Source organism: Hevea brasiliensis, chromosome 15 (assembly GCF_030052815.1).
Source record: "Hevea brasiliensis isolate MT/VB/25A 57/8 chromosome 15, ASM3005281v1, whole genome shotgun sequence".
NCBI lineage: Eukaryota > Viridiplantae > Streptophyta > Magnoliopsida > Malpighiales > Euphorbiaceae > Hevea > Hevea brasiliensis.
In genome coordinates, this window is record NC_079507.1 from 65,362,574 (window position 1) to 65,387,479 (window position 24,906).

Here is a 24,906-nt window from a genome sequence, read left to right on the forward strand (position 1 = left end):
AAATATAATTTGAAATTGGTCATATATTATATTTTATGATTTGATGTACCTTTTTTTTAAGAATGAGTAGCTCTAATGTTAGTTTCAATGTAAAAAAAATTATAATTTAATTTAATTTTTTTTTATTATAGAGATGGGGAATTAAGCTTTTGTCTTTCGTTATATGTAATTATTACCGAGTTATGCCATAGCCCACTCTTTTTATAATTATATCAGAATAAAAAATTTTCTTTTTAAAAAGTGTATTGTTTTCTTAAATTTTTAAAATGCATCAATATTTAATATATGTTATATATGTTCCAAAATTGCAAAGGAAATATATAAATAAAACAGCAAAAGAAGAAATTGTTTGCTTGGATACGAAGGCAAAAAGGGAGAAATGAATGTTGATGTTGAATTCTTTGTTTGCACATTATTTCTTAATATCCCATCTTTTTAATTTGTGTTCAAGATTCAAACAAAAATAAAGGCCAATGTTTCTGGTGTTATGCATGAAAAATTAAGCTTTGAACTAAGGAATAATTCTGTAGGCAAGAATTTTCCAAACACATACTCATTTCAAAGGGAGGGCCAAGCAAGAGATTTTTTTTCCTCGTCTTTTCTTTACTCTCTCCGTATATATAAAATTTACCAAAATTTATAAGGCTACCATTTATTGCCAAAATTTATAGGATAAATTATCTTCATTGTACTTGAATCTGTAAGTTTGTAATATTAAAATATTTAAAAATTTAATTTATAATATATTACTCTTTAACCTTTAATTGAATAAATATAAAATTTCTTATGATCTCTGAGTATAAAGGACAAATTATTCGTTATAAAGACATTATTTAAGAAAAAATTAAAAGCATTTTTTTTTATCCTCTAACAAAATATTATTCTTTATTCTCTCCGATCCCTTTCTTCCCCGTCTATCGATGCTCTCCGTTCCTATTTCCTCCTTTACTGCCTCACGTCTCCCTTTATTCCCCATGATCTCAAATTATAGTAGAATTTTCGAAATTCATAAACCCCTCATAGGAGTGAAGATAGGTGTACGCAAAATCACTTTCTCTGGCTTGAGGTATTGAAAATATCATTGTTCACAAGCTGGAGCTACTACTACTCCCGGAAAACAAACAGTTCTTTTAACTGTATTTCTTGATTCTAAGTATTTTGATTCTGCTGTATATGGTCCAAAGACGTGACCTGATCTAATATTAAATATGTCCAATTAAGGAAGGCGGCCTTGATGCTATTGAAATTTATGTCTTCTAGAATCGCCATGAGCCTCCATATATATTGTTTCTTAGTATGATTTCTCAGGAAATTTGGACATTGTAAAATTATTCACTTTCATTCAAAGCTGGACTTCATGTCATTTAATTTGCGGGGAAGAAAATAACAATTAAAAAAAAGTTGACTTTGAATTTTATTCCTGTGTATTATTCTCTATTGGCAATTAAAAGAGAATAATTGACTAAATTACACACAAATGCTCAAATAATTTTATTAATTGAAAACAGTACAAACATTTCTCACCCACTCAACTCGTAAAAGTTTTTTCACTTGTTAACACAGTAGACTAATTTATAAATTTTCCTTACAGTTTCTCTCAAAAAATTTTTATCACACCTCTATATTTACTTAGCTCGTTGGAGCTTTGTGCAACAATCGTCACAATTTCTATATGTAACAAATACTTAACACTTGTTCATATATACAACAATTATATAGCAGTGCAAGAATGGCCTAGAAGTGCCGACTTAACCAGCAAAATATTTGCTAGCTTTACAACTTGCTTAGGACATGCAAGCTGGACTTTGGCAATTCTTCATGAAGAAAAATTGAAAGGCAGTAGGCAACTTGATTTAGTTCCCAATATTTCCTCTCTTAAGTCAAGTTTTCATTCCAAGCATTTTTTTTTTTTAATTTTAAGAACAAATCAGCTTTTAGTAGCTTAGTGAAAATGTTTGCAACTTGATTTTCAGATGCGCAATATTCAACCACGATCTCTTTGTCTTTTACCAAGTCTCAAATGTAGTGGTGTTTAATATCGATTTGCTTGCTACATCCGTGAAATACAGGATTCTATGTTAGTGTGATGGTTGACTTGTTGTCACAGAAGATTGTTGTTGGATGATCTTATTAATGTTGTTTCATTAAGCATTCTCCTCAACCAAATTGCTTGAGTAACACAACATGCGGCTGCTATATATTCCGCTTCTGTTGTTGAAAGAGCCACTACTTGTTGTTTCTTTGAAGACCACGAAAATGCTTTCGAACTAAGAAAAAACACATATCCTGAAGTGTTTTTCTATCTCTCAGTATCTCTAGCCCAATTAGTGTCTGTATAACCAACAAGTTCTATACTGTTAATATTTGGATAAAATACGCCACTTTGCAGCTTGCCAATAGGATTTTCATGGTGAATCCATAAATCTGCTTATAATTTCAATGCCATAGACAATGTCAAGTCTACTTGCTGTTAGGTACCTCAAGCATCCAGCAAGTCTTTTAAAAATTATTGCATCGACCAGTCATCGCTACCATCTTTTACAAACTTTAATCTTTCTTCGATTGGAGTTAGAATCAATTTGCATCCTTCCATCTTCAATTTCTTTAAAACATCTTGTGCATATTTCCTTTGTGAGATGAATATGCCTTCATTTTTTTGCTTCACCTCAATACCAAGAAAGTGAGACATCAAGCCTATATCTGTTATCTCAAACTAAGCAATCATAGCCTCCCTAAATTCTAACAAAAGCTTTGAATTGTTGCCAGTAAAGATCAAGTCATCTACATACAAATAGACAATGGTAGTGTCTCCATCCTTATTGGTTTTAACATATAAATTATGCTCATATGGGCACTTATGAAAACAATGATCAAGAAAATAGGAGTCAATATGAGTATACCATGCCCTTGATGCTTGTTTCAGACCGTACAAAGCTTTTCTCAGGTGATAAACTTTATCTTCTTCACCCTTCTTTTCACAGCCCAGTGGTTGTTCAATGTAAATTTCTTCTTCAAGTACACCATTTAGGAATGTTGACTTGACATCCATTTGGTATATTTTCAAATGGTTTTGATCAATAAAAGAAATGATCATACGTATAGTATCTAACCTTGCAACAGGAGCAAATACTTTAAAGTAATCAATACCGAACTTCTACTTGTATCCTTTTGCCCCCAATCTCACCTTAAATCGTTCCACCTCTCCATTGGTTTGTACTTTGTCTTGTACACCCATTTGACTCCAATTGGCTTCTTTCCTTTTGGTGGAGTAGTTAACTCCCTTATATTGTTCTTTTCAATGGTATGAATTGCTTCATTCATTGCTTTGATCTAACGATCATCTTTAGTTGCTTCCTCAAACATTACTGCATCACAATCTACAAAGAAAACATAATTGGCAACATTTTCCTCATCATCATCATGAGGATCTTTATCATCACCAATTTCATAATCTCGTAAATAAGTAGGTGGACGACGATCACGTTGTGAGCATTTAGGTATAGGAGGAGATGACTTTTCTGGAGCTGGAGGAGAAGACTACTTACCACCCTGATAAATTGTTTCCACTCTATTGTTTATGAATACTAGTACTGGTAATAATCTCTTTTCTTCCTCTGACTAATCCCATACTCCATCTTCATCAAAAGTGACATCTTGGCTGATAATCACCTTTTGAGTCTATGGGTTATACAGTTTGAGCCAATGAAGATGCATTTTTCTAATTTGTCATCCAGCTTCTTTCTCAACTCATCAGGTACATATGAGTAGGCAATGCAACCAAACACCCTCAAATGATTGAGATTAAGCTTTCGTCCGCTCCATGCTTCTTGTGGAGTTTTATCACAAACACTTTTAACAGGACACCTATTTAGGATGTAAATAGCTCAAGCCACAAACTTCGCCCAGAAGCTTTGAGGCAACTTCTCACAGTGCAACATACTTCTCACCATATCCATGATAGTTTAGTTTTTTTCTTTCTGCCATTCCATTTTATTGAGTAGTATACCTAGCCATTAACTAATGCTTAATTCCATGCTTTCTCAAGTAATCATCACAAACGATGTATTCAGTTCCTCTATCAGTTCTCTTAGTTTTGACAGAGTGACCACTTTGCTTTTCAACATATGCCACCAAATTCTTGAGTACTTCACATGCATCAAATTTTTGCTTCAAGAAATAAACTCATGCCTTTCTACTAAAATCATCAATGAAAGTAATAAAGTATTTGTTACCTCCATTAGATGGTAACTCCACATAGCATAATTCGGAATGCACGATCTCAAGTGGTCCATTGGCTCTCCATGCCTGCCTTGCAAGAAATGGATCTCTGTGTTTCTTCCCCATTACACAAGTCTGACAAATCTAGTCTGGAATTTGAATAGTTGGTAAGCATGAAACCCACTCCTTATTTGCATGGAATTTGATGCTTCCAAAATACAAGCGTCTAAGACGCATATGCCATAGCCAATTATCATCAATAATTATGGAATTACAGATTACCATAATTGATGTGTGTTGGAAATAGACGGCTGGTTGACATCTTTGTCTTCAATATAACACCTTTCTTTATATCACTTCTAGTGCACCCGTGCTTGTTGAAACATAAGTTGTAGCCCTTTTCTGCTAGTTGTCCCACACTCAATAGATTTTAATAGATACTTGAAGCATAGTATGCCTCAGAAATATAGTTTGAGGACCCATCCTTGACTTTGATAGCAATCCTCCCTTTCCCCAAGACTAGAATTTTATAGTTATCACTAAGTTTCACTAAAGAGTGAAAGGATTTGTTTGCTTAGAAAAAAACTTCTTTATTTCCACCTAAGTGATTATTGCTGTCATGACCCAACCTATGGGCCAGACCGGCACTAGGACCTGGGCCAGCCTAAAGCCCCCGAGGCCCGTAGTAAGCTTAACTATTCATTAACCCAACTCTAAGGCCCATTTGGACCCAATTTCAAGAAATCAACCGGACAGAGTCCGACCATAAAATGGACCTTTCAACGGGGAGTTTTTGACTCACTCGACCTGTAAACACAATAAATAATCAATTGGGAGCTCAGCTCACCCTCCACATACTCAAATGTCATAAAAATAAATGGGAGCTCAGCTCCCTCATCCAACCCATCAAACATGCATAAAATAATAAGTTTACAGGTCCAAAATAAAAATTTATATTACAGACCCAATTCAATAAATATTTCTAACACATGTGAAAATTCTAAGAGTTAACAGGTTTATACAAACATTAATTAACGACCTGCGAGGGAGAAAAGTAGGTTAACCTCAAAAATATCCTCCTGTGGCCTGGAAAAATATTGAACAGGAGTGAGCATTCGACTCATAGAGTAAAATATCAATTTTAACCATAATCTCTATAACTGTCTAAGCTAATGCACCCTGTAGAGTGAAATGCAACATCAACAATATTTTCACATCATAACAGTAAAAATGTAATTTGGAGTACTTACACACCCAGTAATATCAATCATAATATATGGGAGCTGATCCCCTATACAGCTCTCTTAAATCCAACCTGTGCCAGTGAAGAACTCAAGCCGGACTTTCGCTTAATAAACCAAATTGGGGTCTCAGCGAAGAACTCAAGCAGTGTCTACCCCGAAAGGACCGGGTCCCAGCGAGGATCTCAAGCCGTGTCTACCCGTTCTATCCAAAGTCAACACCACATCACACACACGCCAACGCACGCACACTGCTCCAAATTACCACAACAACATCCATGGCACTTTAACAGTTATGAATGCAACATAAAATGTGCCTAGAGTTTAACTACATAGATACATACATATAAGTGATGCATAGGCATGCTTAACATATAATAATATCGAAATTACAATTAAAATTAATATTTTACTCACGGACTTAACAGCGGTCACTGTGGCGGCTGGGCGGAGGAAGAAGGCTGTCCCGGCTCACCTGACAATTTTATTATAATCATTTAATAAATTTGACTCAATACAAGCTAAGAAAAAACTAAATACGTCCTAAGTCGTGCCAAAAATCCGGCAGAGTCTCCCCTATACCTAGGACTTACCCAACCTGCAAAAGGGCTCAAAACGCACTTCTATATTCACAGATCATACACTCACAACTCAATCACATCACACAGCCCCTCCTGGGCCCATCCAAATAGTCTTTAATCACAATATGTAAATTTACAGTTTAGTCCTTATAATTGATCATTTTTGTAAAAATGACCCAAATAAGCTCTAAAAATTCTAAAACTTTGCCCCGCGGTCCTTAGAAATATTACAGGCTATTGCAAAAAGAATTATAATTTTCTGAGCTACCACGAATATTTTATGGATTTTTAATCCCATTTAAGCACTAGAAAATTACGATAAAGTAAGGTTCAGGTTTACCTATGCCGATTCCGACTTCGGCGACGCGCTCAGGACGTCTGACAATGGTGGGGTAGCCAAAACCTCGATCCAATTCGGAGACTTTTCCGATAGCTGGTTTGTCTGGCCGGAAATTCACAGACCCGGACAACTGTCGAATTTTCTCGAATTGAAGATACCTACACGATGCCCACAACACGGGAGTTAGTACATAAATTTTACGAAATTTTCTAAGCTCATTTAATGCTCGAAAAAATACTACGAAGTTCCGTGGGACCCACCGAAAAACAGTGTCGGAAAATTTTGAAATTTATATTGCCGCGAAGCTCTCGATGAGTGGAGCGCTCTAGTACTCTTGGTTTTCTCGTGGGGTTCACGGTTTGCGAGAAATCTAGCCCAAAAGTCAAAATGGGCTAAAACTTCCCGGACAAAAATTGGACAAACCACTCGATGGATTTTGGTGTTCTTGGTGTCTCTCGAGGTGTAGATGGGTTTAGACACAAGACCCGGCCCAAATGGTGGCCGGATCGGCCGGATTTCAGCCGAGAAGATGAAGCAGCGCGCTTACATGTGGCGGCCGGCGAGCTGGGGCGGCTGGGGAGGTGCGCCAGCGGGCTGGGGTGGCGGGAGAGGCGGCTGACCGGTGGGCTGGGGTGAGAGGAGAGAGAAAATGGGAGAGAGAGAGAGAGAGGAAGGTCGGGACGCGTGCGGGGAGAAGAAAAAGGAAGAAGAAAGGCAGGTCCGATTCGACCGGTCTGATCCGGTCTGGTTCGATTTGGCCGGTTCGATTCAGAATACAAAATTTTAAATTTTTTTTACTTTGCCTTGGGACCGAAAACGAGGTTCAAAAATTTCGAAAAAAATTTCAGAAAATTCAGAAAAATTCGTAGACTCCAAATATATTTTTAGTTTTGCCACGTGGTCTTTAAATTAACTTTTTAAAATCATCAAAGTTTATATTTTTGGAAAATCGAACCCGATTTCTAAAATCCGAAAAATTTCAAATAATTTCCTAAAATTCAAATAAAATAAAATATCAATATTTACCAAAAAATAATAAATTTAAAAATTAGGGGTGTTACATTTTTCCCCCTTTACAGAAAATTCGTCCTCGAATTTTCACAAGGCAAAATAAAGTATAAGATTACACATTGAATAAATAAGGGTACTTGCTACGCATGTCCCGTTCTGACTCCCAGGTGCACTCTTCCACTGACTGGCTTCTCCACAAAACCTTAACCATAGGGATGTGTTTTGATCTTAGCTGCCTCACTTGGTAGTCCACTATGGCTACAGGTTGCTCCTCAAACGTCAAGTTTTCTTTCAGCTCTATCACATCCGGTTGTAGCACATGGGAAGGATCAGGAATGTATTTCCTGAGCATGGAGATGTGAAACACAGGATGAACATGAGAAAGGTTGGATGGTAGCTCCAACCGGTAGGTAACTGCTCCAACTCTATCAGTAACCTCAAAAGGTCCAATATACCGAGGTGCCAACTTGCCCTTCTTTCCAAATCTCATGACTCCCTTCATTGGAGAAACCTTCAGGAATACATAGTCACCTACTGCAAACTCCACATCCCTCCGTTTGGGGTCTGCATAACTCTTCTGCCTACTGAAAGCTGTTTTCAATCGTTCCCTGACTAAAGGAACTATCTCTGAAGTGTACTGCACTAGGTCTACATCATGCACCTTCGCTTCTCCCATTTCCGTCCAACACAGAGGAGACCTACACTTTCTTCCATATAGTGTCTCATAGGGTGCCATCCCTATGCTGGAATGGTAATTGTTGTTGTAGGCAAACTCCACCAAAGCTAGTTGATCATCCCATTGACCTCCAAAATCCAAAACACTCATGCGAAGCATGTCTTCCAGGGTTTGGATTGTCCTTTCGGACTGTCCGTTTATTTAAGGGTGGAAAGCATTACTAAAGTTCAACTGTGTGCCAAGTGCCTCCTGCAACTTCCTCCAAAATCGAGAAGTGAACTGGGGCCCTTTGTCAGATATTATGGAAGCAGGCACTCCATGCAATTTGACTATTTCTCGAATGTAGAGCTGGGCGTACTGTGCCACAAAATATGTAGTCTTCACAGGCAAGAAGTGAGCTGATTTAGTCAGGCGATCTACAAATTACCCATATCGAATCATATCCTCACGTGGTATGAGGCAACCCAGTCACAAAATCCATAGTAATCATTTCCCACTTCCATTCTGGGATAGGGAGCTCTTGCAGTTTCCCTGACGGTCTCTGGTGTTCAAACTTCACCTTCTGACAAGTCAAGCACTTGGACACGAAGTCTGCTATGTCTCTCTTCATGTCATTCCACCAATAACTATCCTTCACATCATGGTACATCTTGGTGGAGCCTGGGTGGACACTGTACAGTGTATAGTGTGCCTCTCGCATGATTTCATTTATGAGATTGTCCACATTGGGCACACATATCCTAGAACCTTGCATTAGGGCACCATCATTGGCAAATCCAAACTCACCACCTTCACCCTGTTGTACTATTTCTATGATCTTTATCAATTGTTGGTCTCTGTGCTGGGAAACTCTAACTCTATCTCGCAAGTCTAGCCTCACTGAAAAATGAGCCAACAATACCCCCTCATTTGAAAGATCTAGGATTAAACCTTGATCCATCAACTCATGTACTTCCTGAATCAACGATCTCTTCTCTGCTGAAATGTGCGCCAAGCTACTAAAAGATTTTCTGCTCAAAGCATCTGCTACTACATTGGCCTTCCTAGGGTGGTACTGGATGGTGGAATCATAGTCTTTCAGAAGCTCCATCCATCTCCTCTGTCTCAAGTTTGAATCCCTTTATTGGAAGATATACTTCAAACTCTTATAGTCGGTGTATATCTAGCACACTTCACCATACAAGTAGTGTCTCCAGATTTTTAGTGCAAAGACTACAGTCGCCATTTCCAAATCATGGGTGGGATAGTTCTGCTCATGCCTCTTCAGCTGCCTTGAAGCATAAGCCACTACTTTTCCATTCTGCATCAAAACACACCCTAAGCCAACTCTGGAGGCATCACAATACACGGTATATCCTTCACCACTCATCGGTAGTGTCAACACCGGGGCGGTGGTTAGACACTCCTTAAGCTTCTGGAAACTCTTCTCACAGTCATCTGTCCAAATGAATGGAACATTTTTCCAAGTCAACTTAGTTAGGGGAGCTGCTATCCTGGAAAAGTCCTACACAAAACGCCTATAGTAGCCAGCTAGGCCCAAAAAACTTTGCACCTCAGTGACTGTTGTAGGCCTAAGCCAATCAGTTACAGCTTCAATTTTCTTGGGATCCACTTGAATACCTTCACTAGAAACCACGTGTCCCAAGAATGAGATGCTTTCTAGCCAAAATTCACATTTTGAAAATTTGGCATATAGCTGGTGCTCCCTCAAAGTCTGCAACACCATTCTCAAGTGCCACACGTGTTCTGACTCAGTTCAAGAGTATACCAAAATGTCATCTATGAATACGATGACAAAACGGTCCAAAAATGGCTTGAACACAAGGTTCATCAAGTCCGTGAAGGCTGCTGGTGCATTAGTGAGTCCAAAAGATATCACCAAGAACTCATAATGACCATATCTTTTCCTGAATGCCGTTTTAGACACGTCCTCATTCCTGATTCTCAACTGATAGTAGCTTGATCTCAGGTCTATCTTGGAAAAGAATCTAGCCCCTTGGAGCTGATCAAACAGGTCATCGATCCGAGGAAGTGGATACTTGTTCTTCACAGTCACCTTGTTCAGCTGTCTATAGTCAATACACAACCTCAATGACCCATCTTTCTTTCTTACAAATAGCACAGGAGCGCCCCAGGGTGAAGTGCTCAGGCGTATAAAACCCTTGTCCAAAAGCTCCTGTAGTTGCTCCTTTAGCTCTTTCAATTCTGCTGGTGCCATCCTATAAGGCAGCATTGATATGGGGTTTATACCCAGAACAACATCAATGCAAAACTCTATTTCCCTTCCTGGTGGCAACCCCGAAAGCTTCTCAGGGAAGACATCCATGAATTCTCTAACAACAGGAACATTTTCCATGTTGACACCTTCTACAAATGTATCTCTTACCAATGCCAAATACCCTTGACATCCACGCCTCAACATTTTTCTAGCACTAATTGCTGACACCAAATTATATGGAGCCACGCTCCTGTCACCATCAAAGCTAAACTCTTCCACACCAAGTATGTGGAAATACACCTTTTTGTTCCTACAGTCTAAAGTGGCACAATGAGTTGCCAACTAATCCATTCCCAAGATTACATCGCAATCCATTATTGGTAGAGGAACCAAGTCTGCTGGGAGGATCTTTCCATCCACTACTACTGGGCTACCCGGAAAAACCATATCTACATCTATATTGTCACTAAGCGGGGTAGCTACAGACAAAGGGTATTCTAAAGTGGTAGGGTTTCTACCCAATCCCATGGCAAACACAGGAGAGACAAATGAGTGCGTAGCACCCGGATCTATCAAAACACGAGCCTCATAGGAACAAACTAGAAGAATACCTGCCACAACTGCATTGGAAGCCTGAGCATCCTGGTGGGTCAGGGTGAAAACCCGAGCTTAACCCCTACCTTGAGTGGCAGAACCCTGATACTGACTTCTACCTCCTGATCTGCCTCCAAATCCTGATCTACCCGAGCTTAACCCCTACCTCCAAACCGCTCGATGGATTTTGGTGTTCTTGGTGTCTATGGAAAGCTCTCGAGGTGTAGATGGGTTTAGACACAAGACCCGGCCCAAATGGTGGCCGGATCGGCTGGATTTCAGCCGAGAAGATGAAGCAGCGCGCTTACATGTGGCGGTCGGCGAGCTGGGGCGGCTGGGGAGGTGCGCCAGCGGGCTGGGGTGGTGGGGGAGGCGGCTGATCGGCGGGCTGGGGTGGGAGGAGAGAGAAAATGGGAGAGAGAGAGAGAGAGAGAGGAAGGTCGGGACGCGCGCAGGGAGAAGAAAAAGGAAGAAGAAAGGCAGGTCCGATTCGACCGGTCCGATCCGGTCCGGTTCGATTTGGCTGGTTCGATTCAGAATACAAAATTTTAAATTTTTTTTACTTTGCCTTGGGACCGAAAATGAGGTTCAAAAATTCCGAAAAAAATTTCAGAAAACTCAGAAAAATTCGTAGACTCCAAATATATTTTTAGTTTTGCCACGTGGTCTTTAAATTAATTTTTTAAAATCATCAAAGTTTATATTTTTGGAAAATCAAACCCGATTTCTAAAATCCGAAAAATTTCAAATAATTTCCTAAAATTCAAATAAAATAAAATATCAATATTTACCCAAAAATAATAAATTTAAAAATTAGGGGTGTTACAATTGCAACCCAAATTTAGTAGCCACTAGCTATCATTACTATTACTAGTTTCATGACTAGCTAGCAATAATGTTTTTGGATCATCATTCTGAGCAACTCTAGCATGATATTTTTTATTTTCTGATCTTCGAGCATGGCACTTTCTGCTATAATGGCCATATTTTTTGCAGTTATGGCATTAGATATGCACTTGCATTCAGATTGATAGTGACCATGCTTCTTGCATTTATAGCATTGAATATTAGATTTGTCCTAGGAAGATTCATTGCCTCTTGCACTTTGTCTACTAGTGGTTTTGAAATTTCTTCCTCCTTTGCCTTTATTGTTTAGACCCCTTTGATTCTGCCCCATTCTGTTTGAAGTAGTCTCCTTTTCACTCCTTAAAATCACTTGAGCCTTTAATGCTTGCTCCATTGAGTTTTACAACCTTTCGTTCATCCACGTCTCATGTGCCTCTAATGAAGATTGTAGATCACTCAGAGTCATAGTCTCAAGATCTTTGGAATCTTCAATAGCAGTCGTCACATAATCAAATTTTTTCGTCAATGTCCACAACACTTTTTCCACCACTTTTTTCTCCTTCATTTTAGCACCATTATCTTTCATCTCGTTAACTAGCCTATGCACTTTTGAAAAGTAATCATGAATATTTTCATCTTTGCCTTGCTCCATTAGGTCATACTATCTTTCAAACTTTTCCATCTGGTTCGTTTAACTAGATTTGCACCTTCATATGTTTTGAGTAGAATACTCCATGCCTCCTTTGCTGTTTTTGTATGAAATATTTTTTAAGGAACTGTCAACTCAATGGACTGATAGATTAAGAATAAGGCTTTTTCATTGAGAGAACAATCATGGACTAGTTATTGTATTTCTTCGTCTGATGGTTTTTCTTTTTCAATGAAGCCTTTCTTCAAAATTTCTCCATAGCCATTGCTTTTCAAAAATAATTCCATCAAATGCTTCCACATTGCAAAATTATTTTTTCGATCAAACTTGAAAACTATTGTTTGCACTTGCTGGACTTGTTATACTACTGTATTTGAACTCGAAGCCATCTTTTTGTGATTGGCTTTGATACCAAATGTTGGCAATTAAAAGAGAATAATTGCCTAGATAAAATGGATTTAATTAATCCACCACACATAAATACTCAAATAATTTTATTAATTGAAAATAGTACAAACACTTCTTACCCACTCAACTTGTATGAGCTTTCTCACTTGTTAACACACTATAACTTGTGAATTTTTCTTATAATTTTCTCTTAAAATTTTTTTATTACACCTCTATGTTTACTTAGCTAGTTGGAGCTTTGTACAACAATCCACACAATTTCTATGTTTAACAAATGTTAAACAATTGCTCATATATATAGCAATTATATAGGGGGTGCAAGAATGGCCTAAAAGTGCCGACTTAACCAGCAAAATATTTGCTAGCTTTATAGCTAGTTAGGACATGCAAGCTGGACTTGGGCAATTCTTCATGAAGAAGAAATTGAAAGTTGGTGGGCAACTTGATTTAGCTCCCAACATTTTCTTTGAATTTTGTGAAGGTACTAGTAAATATTGCAAAAATGGGTGCTTGCAATGAAGATAGGGATTGCAGAGATGAGTTTAATGAACCCTCGAGCATCCCATCTTCACTCCTATAATGAATTTCTTCTTTATTATAATTGAGACCATTGGAAGGAAGGGAGAGGTACTGGGTAAGAAATAAAAGGAAAAGACATTGGTAGATGGGGAAGAGAGGGAGAAATGAGACATGAAAATATTTTTATTAGAGAAAAAAAAACTTTATTTTTTTTTAAAAAATAACGTCACGTTGCTTTTATAATTGAAAATCAGCTTTTAAGATCATAAGTTGTTTTTTATTTAGTTAATTAAAGATCCATGAGTTTTATATTATAGATAAAAATTTAATTACCTTATTATCATAAATTTATAAATTCAGTTATTATGAATGTAATATATCCAAAATTTTTATGAGTTTATATTTATATGTTTACTTATTTTTTAATATTATTAAAGAATAAAGATTATACTTTTAGGGATAATTTTACTATTATTATTATTATTATTATTATTATTATTATTATTATTATTATTATTATTATTATTATTATTATTATTATTATTATTTAAAAAATGAAGTGTCAACCTTACCAAATAGGCAGGGGAGTCTTTCTTCCCATCCCAAAAGTGACCCTCTTTTGGGTGGGGTATGTGCATAAATAATGGTTTTGTTGTGTATTTTTATTGGTCAATCCAATTCCTTATGGGAGAGGGTTATCTATTGATTGGCCTTGTTTGAACATGGTTGCATGCAAGTTCAGTGTTTTCTTTAGTTGTTTATTATATTTTCTAGCTTTGGGAGGGGGCAAAGTTTAAACTTTGTGGGTACCTTAGGGGTCTTTAACTAGCTTTGCCACCTATGGCCGACCATTTCGGTTTCTATTATCAATCAGGCTTTGCCCTATCACTTTTTGCAAGCTAGTTATCCAACCTAATTTTGTTGTGTGGCTTCCAGGGTTCTGCTCTTCTTTGTTTCAGAAGGCCTAGTATTGACAAGTCTTGGGTTTATCTTCCTGTATATGGGGGTTTATCTGTTTGCGTTTGGTAAGATTGCATGGCCATCAATATCCTTGATGCGAAGTTGTTGTGTAAACAGAAGATACAATGGCGTTTTGATTAAAATGAACAAGTGAGATATTGAAGATTTTAGTGAGTGTAGCATTCTAATAAAAGCAGGAAAGAAGTTATTCTGTTTAGGAATTGTATATGTGGCGTGAGGAGAACAAATTAGTTAGTTTCTGTAGCGAATCAATTAGGTGTTCTGTTTTGTGTAAGCTCATATATTGAGCTTAACTCCTGTAATTGGGATGTGATTGAAATAATAACTGTCTTTTTCTTCTGGATCTATTTTTCTTCTATTCTTCTTCTTCTTCTTCTGTTTTGTTAAAAAATTCTTTTCTTTGCAACATTGGTATCAGAGCTGGTCATCCTCGGCCATGGCAGAGGGTACAAGAGCGCATGAATGGAGACGTGAAATGATTTCTTTGTTGCAAGATTTTGAGCAAAGATGGGAGCAAAAGCAATCGGTTTTGCAACAAGAATCTGAGACTCGTAACAATCAGATGATGATGGACATAAAAGCTATGGTGGCTGGATTGAGTTTGCAGAACAATGAGCTTGCTGGGAATAGAGGCCAATCAAGTAATACACCAGCGGGAAACAGGTTTAATTCACCCAACCCTCATTCTTGGCATCATTCTACAAAATTAGAATTTCCAAGATTTGATGGCAATGATTTAGAAACATGGCTGTTAAAAACTTAGTATTATTTTGAGGTAGTGAATGTGTTACCAGAGAGTAGAGTGAAAGTGGCAGCCCTACATTTAGAGGGTAAGGCTATCTTGTGGCACCAGGGGCATGTTAAAATTAAAGGACCTGTTGCATATGATTGTAACACCCCTATTTGCATAGCCTGGTATATTTCACTGTTCCGGTGACCGGTGTCGGTCTGGACAATTAAGAGGATTAGAACCACACTTAAGACAACAAGAGAAGCTATAAACACAAATAATTAGTAATGTCCGATTAGTTAAGTATAAACAAGAAAAATAGAACATAAGAAGTTAAACGAGCCGAGAGTCACAGCGATGGGTGACCTTCTTGGGAATGACTGCGAAGTCATTTTAAACTCAAATTTCGAACCGTAAAAAGTGACGCTGCGATCCTTAGGACCCTTATAAACACAGTGGAAAAGAGAAAGTCACGAAAAAGAACTGTTAAGCCAGTCAAATAATTAGGTCAGAGAGCCGGAAGAAATATTAGATTATTTGCAAATCGGGATGAACTGGTGAGGGGCAATTTGGTCAATTGACCCCGAGAGCTGACTCCTGACCTAACTTTCAAATAAAATAAGAGAAAAGAAAATTTCGGAATCGAGAATTAAATTAAAGAACTAATAAAAAAAAGGAAAGAAAATGAAAAAGGTGTAGGAAGATGACATCATGCATAACATCATGCATGATGCCATAAAAGTCATAAGTAATATAATTAATTAAATTGGAATTTATGGTCTTCCTAAAGACAAAATAATTAAAAGAAAAGAAAAGGAAAAAAAAAAGTATCATTTGGTCTTCCCTTCCAAGCCGTCTCTCATCTCCCTCACTTCTCCATAAAAAGTCCTCTATTAAAGCTTGTCCTCAAGCTTTGAAACCCTTACCAAATCCCAACTTCTTCTATAATCACTCCATAAAACCTTATTCCCTTCCCTTGAGAAAGAAATTTAACAAGAAAGAAAGAAGAAAAGAGGAGGAAAATTGAAGATTGGATATCAAAGTTGAGGTAAACACATCAATTTGAAAGTTTGAGATTATTTGTTGTGTTTTTAGATTGAATTACTTGTAAATAAACTTAAAATAAAAAAAAATGTGTGAGGGACTAAATTGAAATTCGTCCATCAGGGAGGGGAGAGTGATTTGCATGAGTTTGATTGAGTTAAACATGTTAAGATGCTTGAATGAGTTGAAAGATTGTGTTTATATACTTTGAATTAGTTAATTGCAATGGATTAGAGTGGTTAGGGTTTGAGACCTAGGGTTTTGAGGCAAAAATTTGGAGAAATTTGTAAATGGTGTCTTTGACCTAATGTGAAGTGAAAAATGGTCATTTGTGACCAAATGAGGTGTGTTAGAAGTGTTGGAATTAAAAGCCAATTCGGATTGGATAAGGTCATGTGCTGGCAGCATGACCAAAATCTCCTTTGAGAGACCAAAAATGAAATTTTACAAGTCTAATGGATATGGGACCAATTGGGAATGAAAATAGGCACTAAATGACATAATTTTCATTTAGGAAGCATGCCCAAAAAGTGACTAAAACCTAGTGAACAAATTAATCAAAGTTGAAAAATTACAGGCTGCCTTTGCACAAACTGACCAAATGAACAATATTTATTCATTTGGTCATAACTCGAGCTAGGAAGGTCAAAATGACCTGAAATTTTACCAGTGGTTAGATGAGATATAGATCTAAAACTTTTATGAAGAACATAAACCCAAATTATGCCATTAACCAAATCAAATTACTGAGACAATTTGGGTCACTGAATCTGCAGATTGCAGATTTGCCATTTGAATAGTAAAGTTTCAATGGCTATAACTCTCTCTAGAAAACTCCGATTTAGGTGATTCTTGAACCGATGGAAACCTAAGACATAGTAGAACATTTCATATGAAGAAAGTTAGGCTAAATTATGGACCTAACTTGATCAAATTGTTGAACGAAGTTGGAATTAATAATCTGCCAAAACAAAATTCTGCAGCATGAACAGTAAACGTAATTTGCTTATAACATGAGCTACAAAACTCCAATTAGAGTGATTCAAAAAGAAGAATAAACTTAAGACAATAAGGAACATTTTATATGAAGAAAGTTTTGCCAAATTACAATAGTAAACTGACCAATGAAACCGTATAATTAGGGACACCAAAACTGAAAATTTGGCAATTTTGCCTAAAAGACATAAGTTTTGAGAAAATGACCAAACCAACAAGTTTAGTGACCAAAATGTGGTATGTGGGTGAAGTTGGAGTTCCCATACCTATTAAGCCTTAGAAAGTCAACAATTTGACTTGAATAGTATAGTGAACAGTAACCCGAAATACAAAATTTTGAGAACGTCGAGTTTAGCACGTTAGAGCTAGGTAAAAATAAGGCTAAATTTATTTTTGGATTTATGTTAAATTATGGTACTGAAATATTGTAAAATTGTGTGTTTCAGTTGAAAAGAATACCGGGAAGGAACCCGAGGAACCGAGTCAAGGCCAAGAGGCGACTCGCTTGAGGTTTGTGCACAATGTATACTTTTTATAATTATCTTCTGCATACTGTTTTGAATAATGTGAAATATTGAATTATGGCATTCTTATGATGTTTGATTTAAATTGTGAAAGTTATTGTGTATATTTGAAATGACAATGTTTAGCAAATTGTTAAGATAAGTTTTGAAACCACAGTGTCATGACCATATATTTGAACACCTCACTAGCACGACTAGTGGGGGTAATTAGTTTCGAATTTTGATTCCTTCTCTGGAGAAGTGTTGAGGTGTGCCAGTAGAAGAGGATGTGAATGGATATCCATATATTTGAGCTAGCTAGCCTTGTGATGTGATTTATCTTTACCCTTTGGCTATTGAGATTCTATTTGTTTCGAATGGCATGATCTAACTGTGGGTTTTATGAAATGTGATTTGATACTTCAAAATGAAATTGTTTGGGATTAAAATCTCATAATGCATGATTTGTACTTAATTCTCATGTTCAGCCAAATTTTTTTAATAAATGTGATTTAAGTTTTGCATAAAGATTATTTTAGTATGTTGTGCACCACTGAGTCCTAGTACTCAGCGATAGCTTTTATTGCTGTCACAGATACAGAGACTAGAGGAGCAGCAGACTGAGTTGCTAAGGATTAAAGATCATTCAACTTGAAGTTATCGGGTATAATTTATACCCTAATTGTAAATATTTCTTTTGATGTATGTATTGCATATAAAAGTATGGACATGTAAATGGGTCTTGAGCAGCTTGTACAAAATTCGTATGAAGTCTGTAATATAGTTTAGTTTGTAATTCTTTTGGTGTAAATTTTGTAAGGATGTATATAAATTATTTTGTCTCTAATGAGATATAAGTGAAATGTATTGCTAGTATTTTGAGGATTATTAAATTTTGAACTTGAGAAATTAATTGAAATGATTGTGGAGTTGTTGAAATGGATTGAGTTTGATTGTGAAATTGAAGTAGTTGTTGAGAAAAATTTTTAGAAGTGCTTTTTACAGGTATTTGAAGAACTGGTTTCTCAAAATACAGACAGAACTCTGTCAAAATTTTTATAAAATTTGTGAAAAACTAAAATGGACCAAAAATATTAACTAGTTTTAATTTTAACTAAATGTTTTAAATACTTATTAGAAAATGCTCACCACTTATCAAAAATAAGAAAATTGTTTTAAAATCCCTTGTAAGGTACTTAATGAGTTATCGGTAGGTGAAGTTCGGTAGTTCATTAGGTATTCTACGGGATCATGTTATGCCTTACAGAGGGGTAAGGTGTGACAATGATAATTGGCAAGAGTATGTGGGAAGTTTGAGGGCAAGATTTGGGAAGCAAAAGTATGATGATCCTTTGGCAGAGTTAAAGAACTTAAAACAAACACATGGTCTGCAAGAATATCTTGATACGTTTGATGCATTATATCCTAAGGCAGGAGTAAGGGAAGATCAAGCCCTTAGTTTCTTTCTTTCTGAATTGATTGATGAGCTTCAGATGCCTGTTAGGATGTTCAAACCCCAAAACTTAGCTGAGGCTTATGCATTAGCCAAATTATAAGAAATAACTATTGCTGCAATCCAAAGCAAACCCAAACCTGCAGTTAAGACCTATACTTCCTTCACATCTCCTGTTAGTTCCACTAGCAATCACAAGAATAATATATCAAACCCAAAAGACCAACCTGGATTACTACCTATACCTAACATTTCCAAATTACCTGTCACAAAGAAATAACTATTGCTGCAATCCAAAGCAAACCCAAACCTGCAGTTAAGACCTATACTTCCTTCACATCTCCTGTTAGTTCCACTAGCAATCACAAGAATAATATATCAAACCCAAAAGACCAACCTGGATTACTGCCTATACCTAACATTTCCAAATTACCTGTCACAAAGAAACCACAGGAGTTAACCAGTAAGGAATTCAATGAAAAAAGAACTAAAGGGCTATGTTTTTAGTGCGATGAAAAATTTACTTCTGGGCATAAGTGTGCTAAGAGGCAAGCTTTTGTTATGCATATTAGAGTGGATGAGGGAAGTGATGATGAGGAAGAAATGTTGGGTTGTGAGGAAGAACTTGTGACTGGGCAAGAGTTGCAAATGTCACTTAATGTAATGAGAGGCACACCTGGAGCACAGACTATGTGTGTTGCAGGAACATGTGGTAAAAGGAGTTTGCAGGTTCTAATTGATACAGGCAGTACTCACAATTTCCTTGATTCACATATAGCAAGAAAGGTGGGATGTGAATTGGTGAAAGTGACTGGAGTTGCGGTTGAGGTTGCTAATGGTCTAGAACTACAGTGTGAGCATTTTTGTAAGGAATTTACTTGGTGTATGCAAAATCAAACTTTTACTACTGAAGTTTTTATTCTACCATTGGATAGCTATGATTTGATTCTTGGGGCTAGTTGGTTAGCTACTTTGGGAGAAATAACATGGAATTTTCAGACTTTACAAATGAAATTTTGGGTTGATAATAAGGCACATGTGTTGCAAGGCCAGAATAAACATTACTTGGAGTTAACTGTAAATAAGCAAATTCATAAATTGCAGAAATCCCATCAGGTGTCTTCAATGCAACTTGTGTGGCATAAGGAATATTGGAATTCCTCACAACCAATTCAATTGAATGCTTTGCATGCTACTGTTTCTACCTGGCCCGAATTACAGCAAACACTCCAAGACTATGCTGATGTTTTCAAAGATCTTAAAACGTTACCACCCTCTCGAAGTCATGATCATAGATTTATATTGAAAGAAGGTGCAGCACCTGTTAATGCTAGACCATACAGGTATCCTGTGATGCAGAAGAATGTGATAGAAAATATGATTGATGAAATGTTGCAGACTGAAGTTATACAGCATAATCAGAGTCCATATGCAAGTCCTGTGGTTCTAGTGAAGAAAAAGGATAGGTCTTGGAGTATGTGTATTGATTACAGGGCTCTAAATGATATTACTGTAAAGGATAAATTTCCTATACCTATCATTGAAGAACTTTTGGATGAATTGGGCAATGCTACAATCTTTCGAAAATTGATTTGAAATCTGGGTATTGAAATCCGAATGCATGCTGATGATGTTCCAAAAACAGCTTTCAAGATTCATGAAGGGCATTATGAATTTCTTGTCATGCCCTTTGGCTTAACGAATGCTCCTTCCACCTTTCAAAGCCCTATGAACAATATTTTTAGACCATTTCTCAAGAAATTTGTTTTGGTCTTCTTTGATGATATTCTGATTTACAGTGCTACTAAAAGTGATCATATTTTGCATTTGCAACAGGTGTTGAATGCTATGAGAGCCAATCAATTAGTAGCCAAGGAAAGTATATGCTCCTTTGGTTTTGCTCAGGTGGAGTATTTGGGACACTTGATTTTAGCACAGGGTGTTCATACTGATCCAAACAAAATTGCAGCAGTTAAGAATTGGAAGACACCAACTACTGTCAAACAACTCAGAGGGTTTTTAGGCCTTACTGGGTATTATAGAAGATTCATTAAGGGATATGGTCATATGGCTAAGCCTCTCATAGATCTTTTAAAGAAAAGTTCTTTTAATTGGACTGACCAAGCACAATTTTCTTTTCATGAATTGAAGGAAGCACTTATATAAGCACCTGTATTAGCTTTACTTAATTTCCAAAAAGTGTTTGTTGTAGAAACAGATGCCTCAAGAGGGGGTTTTGGTGCTGTTCTTATACAAGAGGGTCATCCAATAGCTTATATCAGTAAAGCTTTGTCTCCAAAGAATCAAGCTTTATCAGTATATGATAGGGAAATGCTTGCCATTTTGTTTGCAGTCAAGAAATGGGAGCATTATCTTCTTCCCAAGCACTTTATCATTAGAATGGACCATCAACCTCTCAAGTATTTAGTCGAGCAGAGGGTGACAACTCCAAGTCAGCAAGCTTGGCTAGCAAAATTGCTTCAGTTTGATTATGAAATTGTCTACAAGAGAGGCCCAGAAAACACAGCTACGGATGCTCTTTCTAGAATGGCTACTGAGGAAATTTATGCTATTACTGCTATTGTATTACCTGCTGATTTACTACAGTAGATTCAACAAACATGGCAAACTGATCCTCATTTGCAGTCTCTAATCCTTGCAAACAACAGGATTTTCTTCTCACATTCAATATAATTGGATCAATGGTTGTTTATGAAGAAAAAGGAAGTTGGTTGTAGGGGATAATGCTTCCTTGAGGTTGCAACTACTTGAATTTTTCCATGATTCTCCATTGGGTGGCCATTCTGGTGTTCATGCTACATTTAAAAGAATGAGTGCAGTAATTTATTGGAAGGGAATACTTAAGGCTGTGAGGCAGTACATTAGAGATTGTGCTATTTGTCAACAATACAAGTATGAGGCTATAGCTACTCCAGGGCTTTTGCAACCATTACCACTTCCTCATAGTATTTTCACTGATTTGACTATGGACTTTATTGAAGGGTTGCCTAAATCCCAGGGGAAGTCTGTGATATTGGTGATAGTGGATAGATTAACTAAATATAGCCACTTTCTAGCCTTACCTCACCCATACACTGCTACTATAGTTGCCAAAGTTTTCTTTGATAATATTTACAAGTTGCATGGGTTGCCACGCACAATTACAACTGATAGAGGTTCCCTTTTTCTCAGTGTTTTTTGGAAGGAGATATTTGCATTACAAGGGGTCGGATTACAATATTCAACAGCCTATCATCCTCAGACTAATGGCCAAACTGAGGTGGTCAACAGATGCCTTGAAACATACTTGCGGTGTATGGTGGGAGAGATACCTCACAACTGGTCTTCATGGCTTTCCTTAGCGGAATTTTGGTACAACACTTCTTACCATACAACATTAAAATGTCCCCTTTCCAGGCTTTGTATGGAATTCCTCCACCAGTGCATATTCCATATTTTCCTCATGATTCAACTGTAGAGGCTGTTGACATTTTATTACGGGATAGGGAGGCTACTATCAATTTGCTGAAGCATCATTTGGATCGGGCTAGTAATCGAATGCAGCAACAGGCCAACAAGCATAGAACTGATAGGGAATTTAATATTGGTGATATGGTTTATGTTAAGTTGCATCCTTACAAGCAACAATCTCTTAATTCTAGTTTTGCCAAATTTCAACCTAAGTACTTTGGTCCATATCCTATTCTGGATCGTGTTGGTAAAGTTGCTTATAAAGTTCAATTGCCTCCTGAAGCTCTAATTCACAATGTTTTCCATGTGTCCCTCTTAAGACCAGCTTCTGCCACTGTTCATGCATCTTGACAGTTACCTCCCTTACCATCACTAGTTTCAGCCTACCCTCAGGCTATTTTGGACAAGAGGATAGTTAAATGCCAAAATGCCGCTGCTACGCAATTATTGATTCATTGGAAGGGACATTCTCCTGCTGATGCTACTTAGGAGTTTGCGAAAGAGATGAAGCTTCGATTTCCAATTTTTTTCCTTGAGGACAAGGAAAGCTAAGAGGGGGTTATTGATGCGAAGTTGTTGTGTAAACAGAAGATACGATGGCGTTTTGATTAAAATGAACAAGTGAGATGTTGAAGATTTTAGTGAGTGTAGCATTCTAATAAAAGCAGGAAAGAAGTTATTCTGTTTAGGAATTGTATACGTGGCGTGAGGAGAACAAATTAGTTAGTTTCTGTAGGGAATCAATTAGGTGTTCTGTTTTGTGTAAGCTTATATATTGAGCTTAACTCCTGTAATTGGGATGTGATTGAAATAATAACTGTTTTCTTCTTCTGGATCTATTTTTCTTCTATTCTTCTTCTTCTCTTCTGTTAAAAAATTCTTTTCTTTGCAACAATCCTTTATTCTTGTGCTCATCATATCCACAGTGGCCTCCCATGGTAGCTATGAGGCCCTTGCACCGACGGTGCAATTTTGCTTCGTCTATTCTCCTTGCCGGGGTCTAGGGCTTGATTGGAAGGACTTTGATCTTTTTTTTTTTTTTTTTTAATTCTAGGCTTTTGACAAGGATTTTATGAGGCCTTTTGATGCATTTAGGCCGGGGGCCTTGTATTTATTTGTTTATCAATAAATATATATCTTCCAACATTAAAAAGAAAAAAAAAATTGACAGAGGTGCAAGCGTTGCTCTTTCAAGTAAAAAGTGAGGCGTCACCACCAGTAATGCACATTATTAATCGAAGAAACACCAAATCGCGAACACATGATAATGAGAAATTATTAGGTGTATCAATCTATATGTAATTTCTCTCTAAAAATATGAGTCTTATCTTCTATAATTAAATAAAAATTATTTTATTATATTTAAAATAGTATTATTTTTTGGTGTTCTTGATATTTTTAATAATTAGCCGATGACAAAGGCAATTCAGTGTATAAGAGGAATCCAAGTGAGGGCCTTTTGTGTTCTGCTGTTTTCATGTGAATTTCACTCTTTCTTCCCATTCACGGCCTGTGATTCACTTGAATACCTTCTCTTTGCCCACCATGCATGTACCCTTATAAATATGCCTTCCATTGCAGTTCTTTATTCTCTATTTTCACCTTCTCTTCTATTACCACTTCTCTCGCTCAAGTCTCAAACCTACAACTATTGGATTATGAGCAATGAAAATTTCATTCTACGTACCACTATTCATTGCCTTTGCTCTTCTTCTCATTCATGTATGCATTTTTGCTTCTATTGTTTTCATTTTATTTATATATATATTCAACAACAAAAATCTTGTTTTTTTTTTTATTTTAAAACATATAAATTATAAGTCAAATACTTAAAAATCCAATATTAGCCACCTATATTCATCCTAATAATTCATAAGATTTTTTTTTGAAATATATGTATCGAGTTAATTAATATATATCCTAAATATTAACTTGCTCCCATTAATTTATAGTTCATTAAATAATACATGGATCAATAACTCCAAGGGCTAGTTTACCTTTTTCATTTTTTTAGATTAAAATTACATTAAATAAAAATATATATATATATTTTTCTACTTTGCAAGTTCCTCAATTTTTTAATATAAATTATAATTTTTTCAATTTCAATGTGAAATAGTCCATGCATCTTTAATTGAACCTGAGAGATTAATATGTAAAAAATCAACTATGATCAAGTAAATATATATACATTAATTAACAAAAACTTTAGCTTTAATTTGAAGAAAAAAACTTACCTATGCCCGATCTATTATGGTTCAAGATGCAAAATTATGAATTCTATCATACATGTTGTGTTTTGAATCCACAGTGAATTGAGTCTAGGAAAAAATTTTCCTAATTTGAAATTATTTATTTACATTAACATATAAACAAGGAGAAATTTTTGTCTAAATTGAATTCATCATAACTCATATATATAGTGAC